Raw genomic sequence first — 11,388 nt, 5'->3', positions numbered from 1 at the left:
TTTCTATAGAATGATTGATAGTGTAAAAGAGTTGGTGCATGATAACACAAGCCACTCAACTATGTCTGCCATAGCACGGTTGTTGACAATAAAGTCACAACACAATCAACCTGAATCTTGTTATAATGATACACTACAACTGATCCATGAGCTGCTGCCTAACAATTCCTCACTGCCAAAGGACTTCTATAGGTCAAAGAAATTGCTAGAGGGTCTTGGTATGCCATATCATAAAATTCATGTTTGTCCCAAAAATTGCATGTTGTATTACAAGGACAATAAGAATAAGCAAAACTGTGATTTTTGTAAGACCCCCTAGGTATAAGGCTGGTTCAAAAAAGATCCCACGTAAGGTGTTGCGGCACTTGCCTATAAAAGATAGGTTGCAACGATTGTTTGCACATGAGGAGACCGCAAAAATGTTACGATCACACAAAGAAACTCCTGGTAAAATGGTGCACCCACGTGATGGTGAAGCATGGTAACAATTTGATAGGGATTACCCAGACTTTGCATTAGATCCTAGGAATCAGCGAGTAGTTGTATCCACGGATGGTTTCACTCCTTATAGTTTGTCTGCTGCTTCTTATTCATGCTGGCCAGTGTTTGTGGTTCCTTTAAATCTGCCTCCTGAAGTCATAATTCATTCTGAGTACATATTTCTTGCTCTTGTTATCCCTGGTCCTGAACATCCTGGAGCAAAACTCAATGTCCTTATGCAACCTTTGGTTGATGAATTGACCGAGTTGTGTGGTGGTGTTCAAACATGGGATGCATATGGGAAGGAAAACTTCCCGATGAAGGCAGCCTATCTATGGTCAGTCCATGATTTTCTAGCCTTTGGAATGGTAGCTGGGTGGAGCACCCATGGAAAGTTTTGTTGTTATGATTGTATGAGTGACACCAAAGCATTCCGGTTAGAAAATGGTGGAAAGGCTTGCTAGTTTGATTTTCATAGGAGGTTTCTTCCGATATACCATGAGTTTAGAACCCAAGCTGAAGCATTTCGGAAAGACACAATAATATTAGATGAACCACCTAGGCATTTGAATGGTAAAGAAGTAGAAACCCAAATGAGAGCCCAAGTAGGAAACACCAAAACATATGAAAAAGAACACCAATAATATAACCCAAGATAATTTCAAAGAAGAGATTGATGGATTGAAAAGATGTCTTGAGCGAAGAGAAAAATGATGCATTTTAGATATGTCACCCTTGAAAACTTGTGAATCATGAAACACGAAGGGAAATTACCAACAATGACATAACACCACCTCAAAAGATAACATAGAAAGGATTGCACTTCGGAATGCAAGATGAAGAATACTTGGAGTATAGCTTGGCGGATCATATCTTCGAGAGATATCTTGAAGAACAATGGAAGAATGAAAAGAATCCTTGATGAACCACCATGTAGCCTCCATGAAGAATTCCGGTAAGAAAAGAATGATCAAAAGAAGTGAAGGATGAAGAGAATAAGATCGACGCCTTGCAATGATTAGATGGAGCTTCGAAATGATATACTTGAAAAAAACTTGGAGCTCCGGAAAAGAAAGATGGACAACTTGAATCGAGAATTGATACCACGAATGAACTCTGGAGGAAGGAATTAAACACTTGGATGTAACAAGAATAAGAATTACGTTATGCGTATCCTTCACCAATTTAAATTGCTGACAAGCAACGGATTTGACATACCACTTATTCTCGTAGAAAGGATTAGGATAGACATAGCACAAACTTGAGAAGGTCTTCGACGAACCACTAGTAGGATTGAAACATCGAATAAATTGATATAATAACCAAGAGAACTCTTGAATGAACCACCGTAAGAATTGAACATGAAAATAGCAAAAGCACAAATTCACCGGGAAGAATTGGAAAACGAATGAAAATACTTGAAGGAATTTAGATACATGAGAACGAATAAATCACGAGCTGATTAGAGAATATTTGCATGATGCACCGGTAAGATTTGGAGAACAAATGCTTAAAGCTGAGTATGAATAAACCCGAAATGATGGCCTTCGGAGAATCAAATTGAAAAGAATCTTGAATTGCTCCGGATAGGTGAGAAAAATTATCACAATCAAAAACAATTATGAGAGGATGGCATCAAGTTTGAACTACGCATCTTCTAGAGAACGGACCAAAATTGAGAGAAAAATCTTCTTCAGTCTTCAAATCCGAGAATGACGACGAAGAAACACCACCATGAATTGATGAGGCACTTTGGAATGATAATTAGAAAGGTTGAACCAACGATGAAAGAACTGAAAGATCTTGAAGAATACATATGACTGATGATAATTCATTCTTACGTCAAACTTGGAAAATAATTTGAGAGTAATTCTGGGAAGATTAGAAAAGTCAAGTAAGATCTTGGGAAAAGACCTGTGGGTTAGGGCCCACTCAAAAGAAACAACGTTGAACGATTTACTTGAGAAGGAGATTGCACCGGTTGAATTAAACGGCTTGAATGAGATAACAACCTCGAGATAGCTTGAACGGGTTGAATGAGATAACATCTTCCGAGATATCTTCGCACTCCGGAACAAATGATAGAGAGAGGTGAACAATTTAAGAGGAGCACCGACATGAGAAAACATTTGAAATGAGGAAAAGGATATGATCGACAAAGCTTGACTTAAATCCACCGGAAAAGAAAAAAATGGAGAATGATGAACGAGTAGAGCATCTTCATGAGAAACACTGGGTAAGAACATGAAGGAAAAGAATGGAGAGACTTCACATCAATAAGATAGATTATTGATTACGAAAATCCGAGTCCTTGAAGAAAAATGGTGGGAGGGCGGGAAACAAAAGCAATTTGGGATGGATGAAACAAACACCGTTGCGAAAACTTTGAGTTGATCTTGCGGATGTTGAAAATGATCAGATCCACTTGAAGGGAAGCACGTCGGTTGAAAATGATTGACATAACAATCTTGATTATTATGAAGGATTTGTATTCACATAGGAGTATGGGAACACCACTTACGGAAGGTATGGAATCAACACTTGACATTGAAGCAACTCGAATACCACAACTGAAAACAAAACAAAGGATTGGCTTGCAGAATAAGCCGGAAACAAACATATGATAGACCCCATATCGTATCATGTGTTTGTCGAAAAGATATTCTAGGAGCTACTTGATTTCCCACTTATAAACTCCGGAAACTTTCTGTTTATGCAATCAGGTGTTGGGAATACATGGGAAGCCTAATATCTCACCCAAACTAACAAATCCTACATCCAGTTGTATCCATCCTTCAACACATAACCAAAAAACCTTCGGAAATCATTTATCTCAACCTTTGAAAAGCATCCGTTATACGAGTTATGGCAATACTCCCGAACTTCCGCCCCAGTACTGGGTGGCGTCGAGGTTATCTCACCAACAACTGCATAAAAGAGATTTTCGATGTCGGCGAACTCAGGTATTCCAGAACTGCAACGATAAAATTGTGACGACAACACCTTGGAGTTCAACTCCCCGGGACACTGCCACAACCCCTAAATGTCAAGAGGCACCAAGAACAATGTTCTCATCACAAGAATATCGGAACGATCCCAAGATACACGCGTGATCCTAAAAAAATTTAGTGAAATTTGAGGAGAGGAAAGACAAAACATCTACGTCAGGAGGCCTCACTAGAGCGATGAAGGGACTGAGGAGTAAAAAGAATCCCACTCTCCGATATATATAATCCTAAGACTCAAAACATTTTTGTTCTAGACTCAACAACGTCAGCGATTCGATCGAGCAGGGGCTCCTAAGTCGGGGATGGCTCCGATACCAACTTGTAACACCCACGATGCGGCTATATCTCCCATGTGTCGGAGCACGACTTAGAGGCATAACCGCATAGTAGGCATGTCGCAAGAGGGGTAATCTTTACACATCCCATGTACTGAATATGAAAGGGATAAAGAGTTGGCTTACAATCACCACTTCACACAATACATGAATATAGCATTACATCATCCAAAATACAATCAAGGTCCGACTACGGAACCAAAATAAAAGAAGACCACCCCTAATGCTAGATCCCCGATTGCCCCGACTGGGCTCCACTACTGATCAACTGGAAATGAAACAACACAACGAACACGATGTTCATCGAGCTCCCACTTGAGCTCGGTTGCGTCATCTGTACAGGCATCATCGGCACCTGTAACTATTTGGAAGTATCTATGAGCCACGGGGACTCAGCAATCTCACACCCGCGAGATCAGGACTATTTAAGCTTATGGGTAGGAAAAAAGGTAATGAGGTGGAGCTGCAGGAAGCACTAGCATATATGGTTGCTAACTTACGCAAATGAGAGCGAGAAGAGAAGCAAAGCACGGTCGAGAAACTATAATGATTAAGAAGTGATCCTAAAACTACTTACATTCAAACATAACTCCAAAACCGTGTTCACTTCCCGGACTCCTTCGGAAAGAGACCATCACGGCTACACACGCGGTTGCTGTATTTTAATTAAGTTAAGTGTCAGGTTCTCTACAACCAGATATTAACAAATTCCCATCTGCCCATAACTGCGGGCACGACTTTCGAAAGTTCAAAACCCTGCAGGGGTGTACCAACTTAGCCCATCACAAGCTCTCACGGTCAACGAAGGATATTCCTTCTCCCAGGAGGACCCGATCAGACTCGGAATCCCGGTTACAAGACATTTCGATAATGGTAAAATAAGACCAGCAAAGCCGCCCGAATGTGCCGACAAATCCCGATAGGAGCTGCACATATCTCGTTCTCATGGCACACCGGATGAGCAGTCCGTACAACTAAAACCAACCCTCAAGTTTCCCTGAGGTGGCGCTGCAAGGGGCTCTAGTTTGGACCAACACTAAGAGGAGCACTGGCCCGGGGGGTTAAAATAAAGATGACCCTCGAGCTCCGGAAACCCGATGGAAAAAAGGCTTACGTGGCAAATGGTAAAACCAAGGTTGGGCCTTGCTGGAGGAGTTTTTTTCAAGGCGAACTGTCAAGGGGTTCCCATTATAACCCAACCGCGTAAGGAACGCAAAATCAAGGAACATAACACCGGTATGAAGGAAACTAGGGCGGCAAGAGTGGAACAAAACACCAGGCATAAGGCCGAGCCTTCCACCCTTTACCAAGTATATAGACGCATTAATTAAATAAGAGATATTGTGATATCCCAACATATCCATGTTCCAATATGGAACAAACTTCATCTTCACCTGCAACTAGCAACGCTATAAGAAGGGCTGAGCAAAGTGGTAACATAGCCAAACAACGTTTTGCTAGGAAAGGTGGGTTAGAGGCTTGACATGGCAATATGGGAGGCATGATAAAGCAACTGATAGGTATCGCGGCATAGCAATAGAGCGAGCAACTAGAAAGCAAAGATAGAAGTGATTTCGAGGGTATGGTCATCTTGCCTGAAATCCCGCAAGGAAGAAGAACGAGTCCATGAAGAAGACAAACGGACGTAGTCGAACGGATCCTCACAAACGCGACGTTATCGGAACCAACCCGAAGAAGCAACACCGGAAAGAAGCAAACAACATAGTAAACAACCAACACATAAACATGACATGATGCACAATCAAGTATGATGCATGTCCGGTTTAATGAGGCATGGCATGGTAAAGTGCACAAACAATGCTACAAATTAAGTAGATTGCATATAGGGCTGCAAACGAGTCGAGCTCAAGTGAGTTGGAGTTGGCTCAACTCAACTTATATGAAAATTCGAGCGAGCTTAAACCGAGTGAAGCTCATGATCGAGTTATAGAACATGACTTGTGCTTAGCTTGTAACGATCTCGAGTCGATCTCGAGCTAGTTTCGAGCTAAATGAGATGGTAAAAAAATATGAATCTATGGATGAAAAACTACAAAATTAAGGTGAATATGCTGGGAACTTTGCCAAAAATATAGGTTATTTAACACATAGTTGACCACGTGCCATAATGAGGCATAAATCTTCTCTGCACTTAGTTAAGTTTCCATGTTCGTTGGTAAATAAAATGGAGAAAGTTATGGACAACATAGATGATAATAAATTATCGTATTTCCATTTAATATAAGGCATGATTATTTAATATAGTGAGGCCCAAGAGGATTTGAGGTCCAACGGTTGAGTGTGTGGGAGCAAAATAAAAGGAAACAGGGCAAAAATTAGAGCGCCTGGGGCTCGAACCAAGAACCTCCTTGTGTGTGTGTTGCATGCTAACCAGTCGAGCTGGTTGGGTGCTTGTGATTGGTTAGGTGCATAGCTGTAGTTAAAGAGGACAAACGCCCGGTCTTGGATCCATGGACGCACAGCAACTTGCCGGCGACGACGACGAGCAAAGCAGCGGCTACAAGTGCAGCGGGTCACCCGAGGGGGTGCGGAAATGTGCCAGGGTGCGTGTGGTGGAGCAACGACACGAGGTTGCGGGCGAGCAAACGCGACGGCGGCGAGGGCGGCTGAGCAGGCGCGGGCATGCGTGTTCAGCACGGGGGTGTGCGTGCGGACACGCGCGTGCAGATGCATGCGGGGCTACGGGCGCGGCGAGCGAGCGTGCGCGAGCATGTGGGAATAGGGAAGAGCGCGAGTGCGCGTGTGCATGTGCAGCAGCAAAACATGCGCAACTAAAACTTCAGAGATCGCCAGAGCACTGCGAGCGCGGCGAAGACATTGATCGGGCGAGTGCTATGGGGTTCTACAGGCCATGGAAAAAAAGGAGCGGGAGAGGCGTTACCCAGCTCACCCTAGGACACGGAGAGGTTGACGGATACTCGCCGGAGGTGACCGGGGCGAGCTCTGAACTTGGCGAAGGTGCTGTTCGGGAAGAAGAGAATGGAAACAGCATTGTGGAGGTCGAACCCGAGGCCGTGTGGTCGCGTGCGTGGAGTCAGGGGACGGAGAGGTACTTGGCGTTCCTCTCCAGAGTGGCTGAGGGGTCGGAGGCGCGGCGACGAGCTACTCCGAGCTCGAGCTCAAGCTCGGCCGGAGCATGGTGGGCAGGGCGACGGCGTGGCGTGGCTAGCCTTACCTGGTGGCGGCGAGGGAAGGAGAGGAAAGGGATCGGTCAAGGAGGAACCCTAGGGAGCCAGTGACATGATATACAAGGGCTAGGGACGCTGGACGGTCGTCAAATCACGCCCATGTCCGACGTGGACATGCTGGATGCACTGCCGTACAGGAGGACGAAGCTCCTGTACGTGTGGGCTGACTGGGCTGCGATGATGTGCTCTGTTGGGCTGTGGGAGAGGGAAAAAGGCCCAAGTTGCTGCACCAGGAGGGCTTCCCCTTTTACTTAGTTCTGTGAATTTAAATTCACAGCTGTAGACAAGGAAAAATCCAGGGAGGTAGGAGATTGGTGGTGAAGAAATGAATATACCCCTGGACTCCAGAATTTATATAGTATTCGAATAAATTGAGTTGGATTTTTTAGAGGTAGAAAAATAATCACTTGAGCCATTTTTGAACCCAACCAAAACATCTTCAAAGGATCTGAAATTCGGCAGAGAGGTTGAAGGCATGGTTCAGAATTTTATAGGAAAAGAATGAACATTATACAGAACAGAAATAATGTCACTTGAATAAATGGGTGAGAAAATTGAAAGGAAGAAGCTAGAGATGGGGTGTTGCACTTGATGATGGTTTAGATGGAAAGGGCAAGATGAAACAACAAATTGAAGGAAATATGCCCTAGAGGCAATAATAAAGTTATTATTTTATTTCCTTATATCATGATAAATGTTTATTGTTCATGCTGGAATTGTATTATTCGGAAACATAATACTTGTGTGAATACATAGACAAACTAAACGTCACTAGTATGCCTCTACTTGACTAGCTCGTTAAATCAAAGATGGTTATGTTTCCTAACCATAGACATGTGTTGTCATTTGATTAATGGGATCACATTATTAGGAGAATGATGTGATTGACATGACCCATTCCATTAGCTTAGCACCCGATCATTTAGTATGTTGCTATTGCTTTCTTCATGACTTATACATGTTCCTATGACTATGAGATTATGCATCTCCCGTTTGCCGGAGGAACACTTTGTGTGCTACCAAACGTCACAACGTAACTGGGTGATTATAAAGGAGCTCTACAGGTGTCTCCAAAGGTACATGTTGGGTTGGCGTATTTCGAGATTAGGATTTGTCACTCCGATTGTTGGAGAGGTATCTCTAGGCCCTCTCGGTAATGCACATCATATAAGCCTTGCAAGCATTGCAACTAATGAGTTAGTTGTGAGATGATGTATTACGAAACGAGTAAAGAGACTTGCCGATAACGAGATTGAACTAGGTATTGAGATACCGACGATCGAATCTCGGGCAAGTAACATACCGATGACAAAGGGAACAAAGTATGTTGTTATGCGGTCTGACCGATAAAAGATCTTCGTAGAATATGTGGGAGCCAATATGAGTATCCAGGTTCCGCTATTGGTTATTGACCGGAGACATGTCTCAGTCATGTCTACATTATTCTCGACCCATAGGGTCCGCACGCTTAACGTTACGATGACAGTTTCATTATGAGTTTATATATTTTGATGTACCGAAGTTAGTTCGGAGTCCCGGATGTGATCACGGACATGACGAGGAGTCTCGAAATGGTCGAGACATAAAGATTGATATATTCGAAGCCTATGTTTGGACATCGAAAGTGTTCCGGGTGAAATCGGCATTTTACCGGAGTACCGGGAGGTTATCAGAACCCCCCGGTAACCTAATGGGCCTTAATGGGCCTAGTGGAGGAAGAGGAGAGGAGGCCTAGGGGCTGCCGCGCGCCCCTCCCCCCCAAGTCCGAATTGGACAAGGAGGGGGGGCGGCGCCCCCCTTTCCTTTCTTCCCTCTATTCCTTCTTCCCCAAGTCCTAATCCAACTAGGGAAAGGGGAGAGTCCTACTCCCGGTAGGAGTAGGACTCCTCCTGCGCACCTCTTCCTAGGGCCGGTCGCACCCTCCCTTTCTCCTTTATATACGGGGGCAGGGCGCACCCCTAGACACACAAGTTGATCTCTAAGATCGTTCTCTTAGCCGTGTGCGGTGCCCCATTCCACCATAGTCCTCGATAATATTGTAGTGGTGCTTAGGCGAAGCCCTGCGACAGTAGAACATCAAGATCGGTACCACGCCGTCGTGCTGACGGAACTCTTCCCCGACACTTTGCTGGATCGGAGTCCGGGGATCGTCATCGAGCTAAACATGTGCTAGAACTCAGAGGTGCCGTAGTTTCGGTGCTTGATAGGCCGGGCCGTGAAGACGTACGACTACATCAACCGCGTTGTCATAACGCTTCCGCTGTCGGTCTACGAGGGTACGTAGATCACACTCCCCTCTCGTTGCTATGCATCACCATGATCTTGCGTGTGCGTAGGAAATTTTTTGAAATTACTACGTTCCCCAACACAAATAAGATGAGGAGAAGGAGTTCACGAAGATAACAAGCTCACAACAACTATGCACACTACAATGATGATCATGATGCAACGCAACAAAAAAATGACAAAGGCAGAATGCACCATAACAAGTGAGATGAGGATGGTGCAAGAAGCAAAGATATGACAAAGCACTCAACATGTTCATGGCAACAAACAATTGAAACACACGACGATAACGGAAAATAAATGGAAGGAAACTAGAGCATCGGTCTCGGGGCGTCACACCATGGCGGCCGCCGTTGGGCCTGCTCCCCACGCTCAGATCGTGTCTTGTACAAGTACGGCAGGTGTGCAGTTGGCTAGCAACGACTTCATGTGCTAGTGTGGGCTAGGCCCTGTTGGAGGAAGAGGGGGCAGGCGGCATGATGGAGGCTGCGCCGGAGCTGCGTATGGCGTGTGATCTTGATGCGCACTGCTTGATCTGGCCGTCCATCGGAGCTGGCGCCGGATGGGCCGTAGTCGCCTTGTCCGCAAAGATAGGAGGTGGCTGGGTTGTCTTGTCGGCGCCGCCATGGCCTTGGTAGCAGATTTGGCGGCTCCATAATCTATGCCACTCGGGTCTGCGATGGCGGACCTTCTGCGGATTGCGACGTCCATCGAATGGTCTTTGCGAGGGTCCTCTCCCTAGATTCGGTGGCTGTCTTCGGCACGGAGTTGCAAATTACGGGCGACGACTTGACGCAAAGGATGGTTGTGCAGTGACAGCGGTCGCACATCGTATGTACCTGTTGGGTCGTGGAAAAGAGGTGGCGACAACACGCAAGTGACGTTGATGACGGTGCTATTCGAGCACCCAGTCTCGAGATCTGGGGTGAAAGCCTAGGTCTGACCTTCTGTCAATTATACCTAGCAATGGCGAGGTTTTTACGCCGTTACCTTGTTGAAGGCATTGCTTGGATATGCTCGGACTGATTCTTCAGGGTGAAAACCTAGATTCTGGCCATCGATGGTTGGATCCGGTGATGGCGGCGATTGAGTGCCACTCCCTTCTTAAAGGCGTTGCCGTTGAAGAATTTCATCATCTTTGTGGTGTCAAGTGATGGTCGGTGCGGATATGGTCTTTGGTCGATCACGGTTTGTATCGCTTTGGGGTTCTTTTTCATCTTTTCCTTGCCCATCCATAGCTTTGGTCTTACATGACTTTGCTATTCGCCAACGAGGTTTTGTGTGCGTGTGTTAGTGTTGCCTGTGTGCATCTTAGCTATGCAGAGGCCGGGTGTATGCTCATTGTATTTGTATCCTCTTGATGCTTCATCTTGAGTTAATAAAATCCACCCTTTACTGAAAAAACCAGGAATTACCAATATATCCTTCAGTCAAAATCTGACCAACCTCTGTTAACCATTAGATCAACTTAATACAGTCACCCGCAAAAAAAAAGATCAACTTAATACAACGCATTCTAGTGTGTACCACGATGTACCGTAAAAAATTCCTTTCAATTTCCATGAACATGACTCAACTTACGAACAAATATATTGGCTTGTTCCTCTGCTATAAAGATATCATTTAGCAGTATGGAAAGCAAGCAGCAGCTCAATCTGTTTTCTGCAGGAGTGGTAGTATAGTTGTTGTTGAATTTGCATGTTCCTAGAAAAATATGTGGTCTCTACAATTGCTCAGTACGTAAAGGTACAATAGTAGCATCCCGTGGTTGAAGCAGCCGTACATAGCGACCACGTTCGGGAGAAAGCACACATTTTACAAGATTACGAGCTTCACTATTCGCTGCTCTGCCTTCATGAGAAGAACTCTACATCCCGGATGAAATCTGCACTTGCAACTTGAAACCATCGCCGTGGGGCGCGGTACGTGTTGAAATATATTGAACGTCTTTCTTCATCAGTTCATAATTGTGGAATAACTATGCATGAATGCATGAATTCAATATGGTAACAGAGACAAGAGGTCTTGTGCTCAAGACCCTGCTAGCGTAGTATTAAAAAAAAAATCCGC

Source organism: Triticum dicoccoides, chromosome 6A (assembly GCF_002162155.2).
Source record: "Triticum dicoccoides isolate Atlit2015 ecotype Zavitan chromosome 6A, WEW_v2.0, whole genome shotgun sequence".
NCBI lineage: Eukaryota > Viridiplantae > Streptophyta > Magnoliopsida > Poales > Poaceae > Triticum > Triticum dicoccoides.
This window is presented reverse-complemented; position numbering follows the sequence as displayed.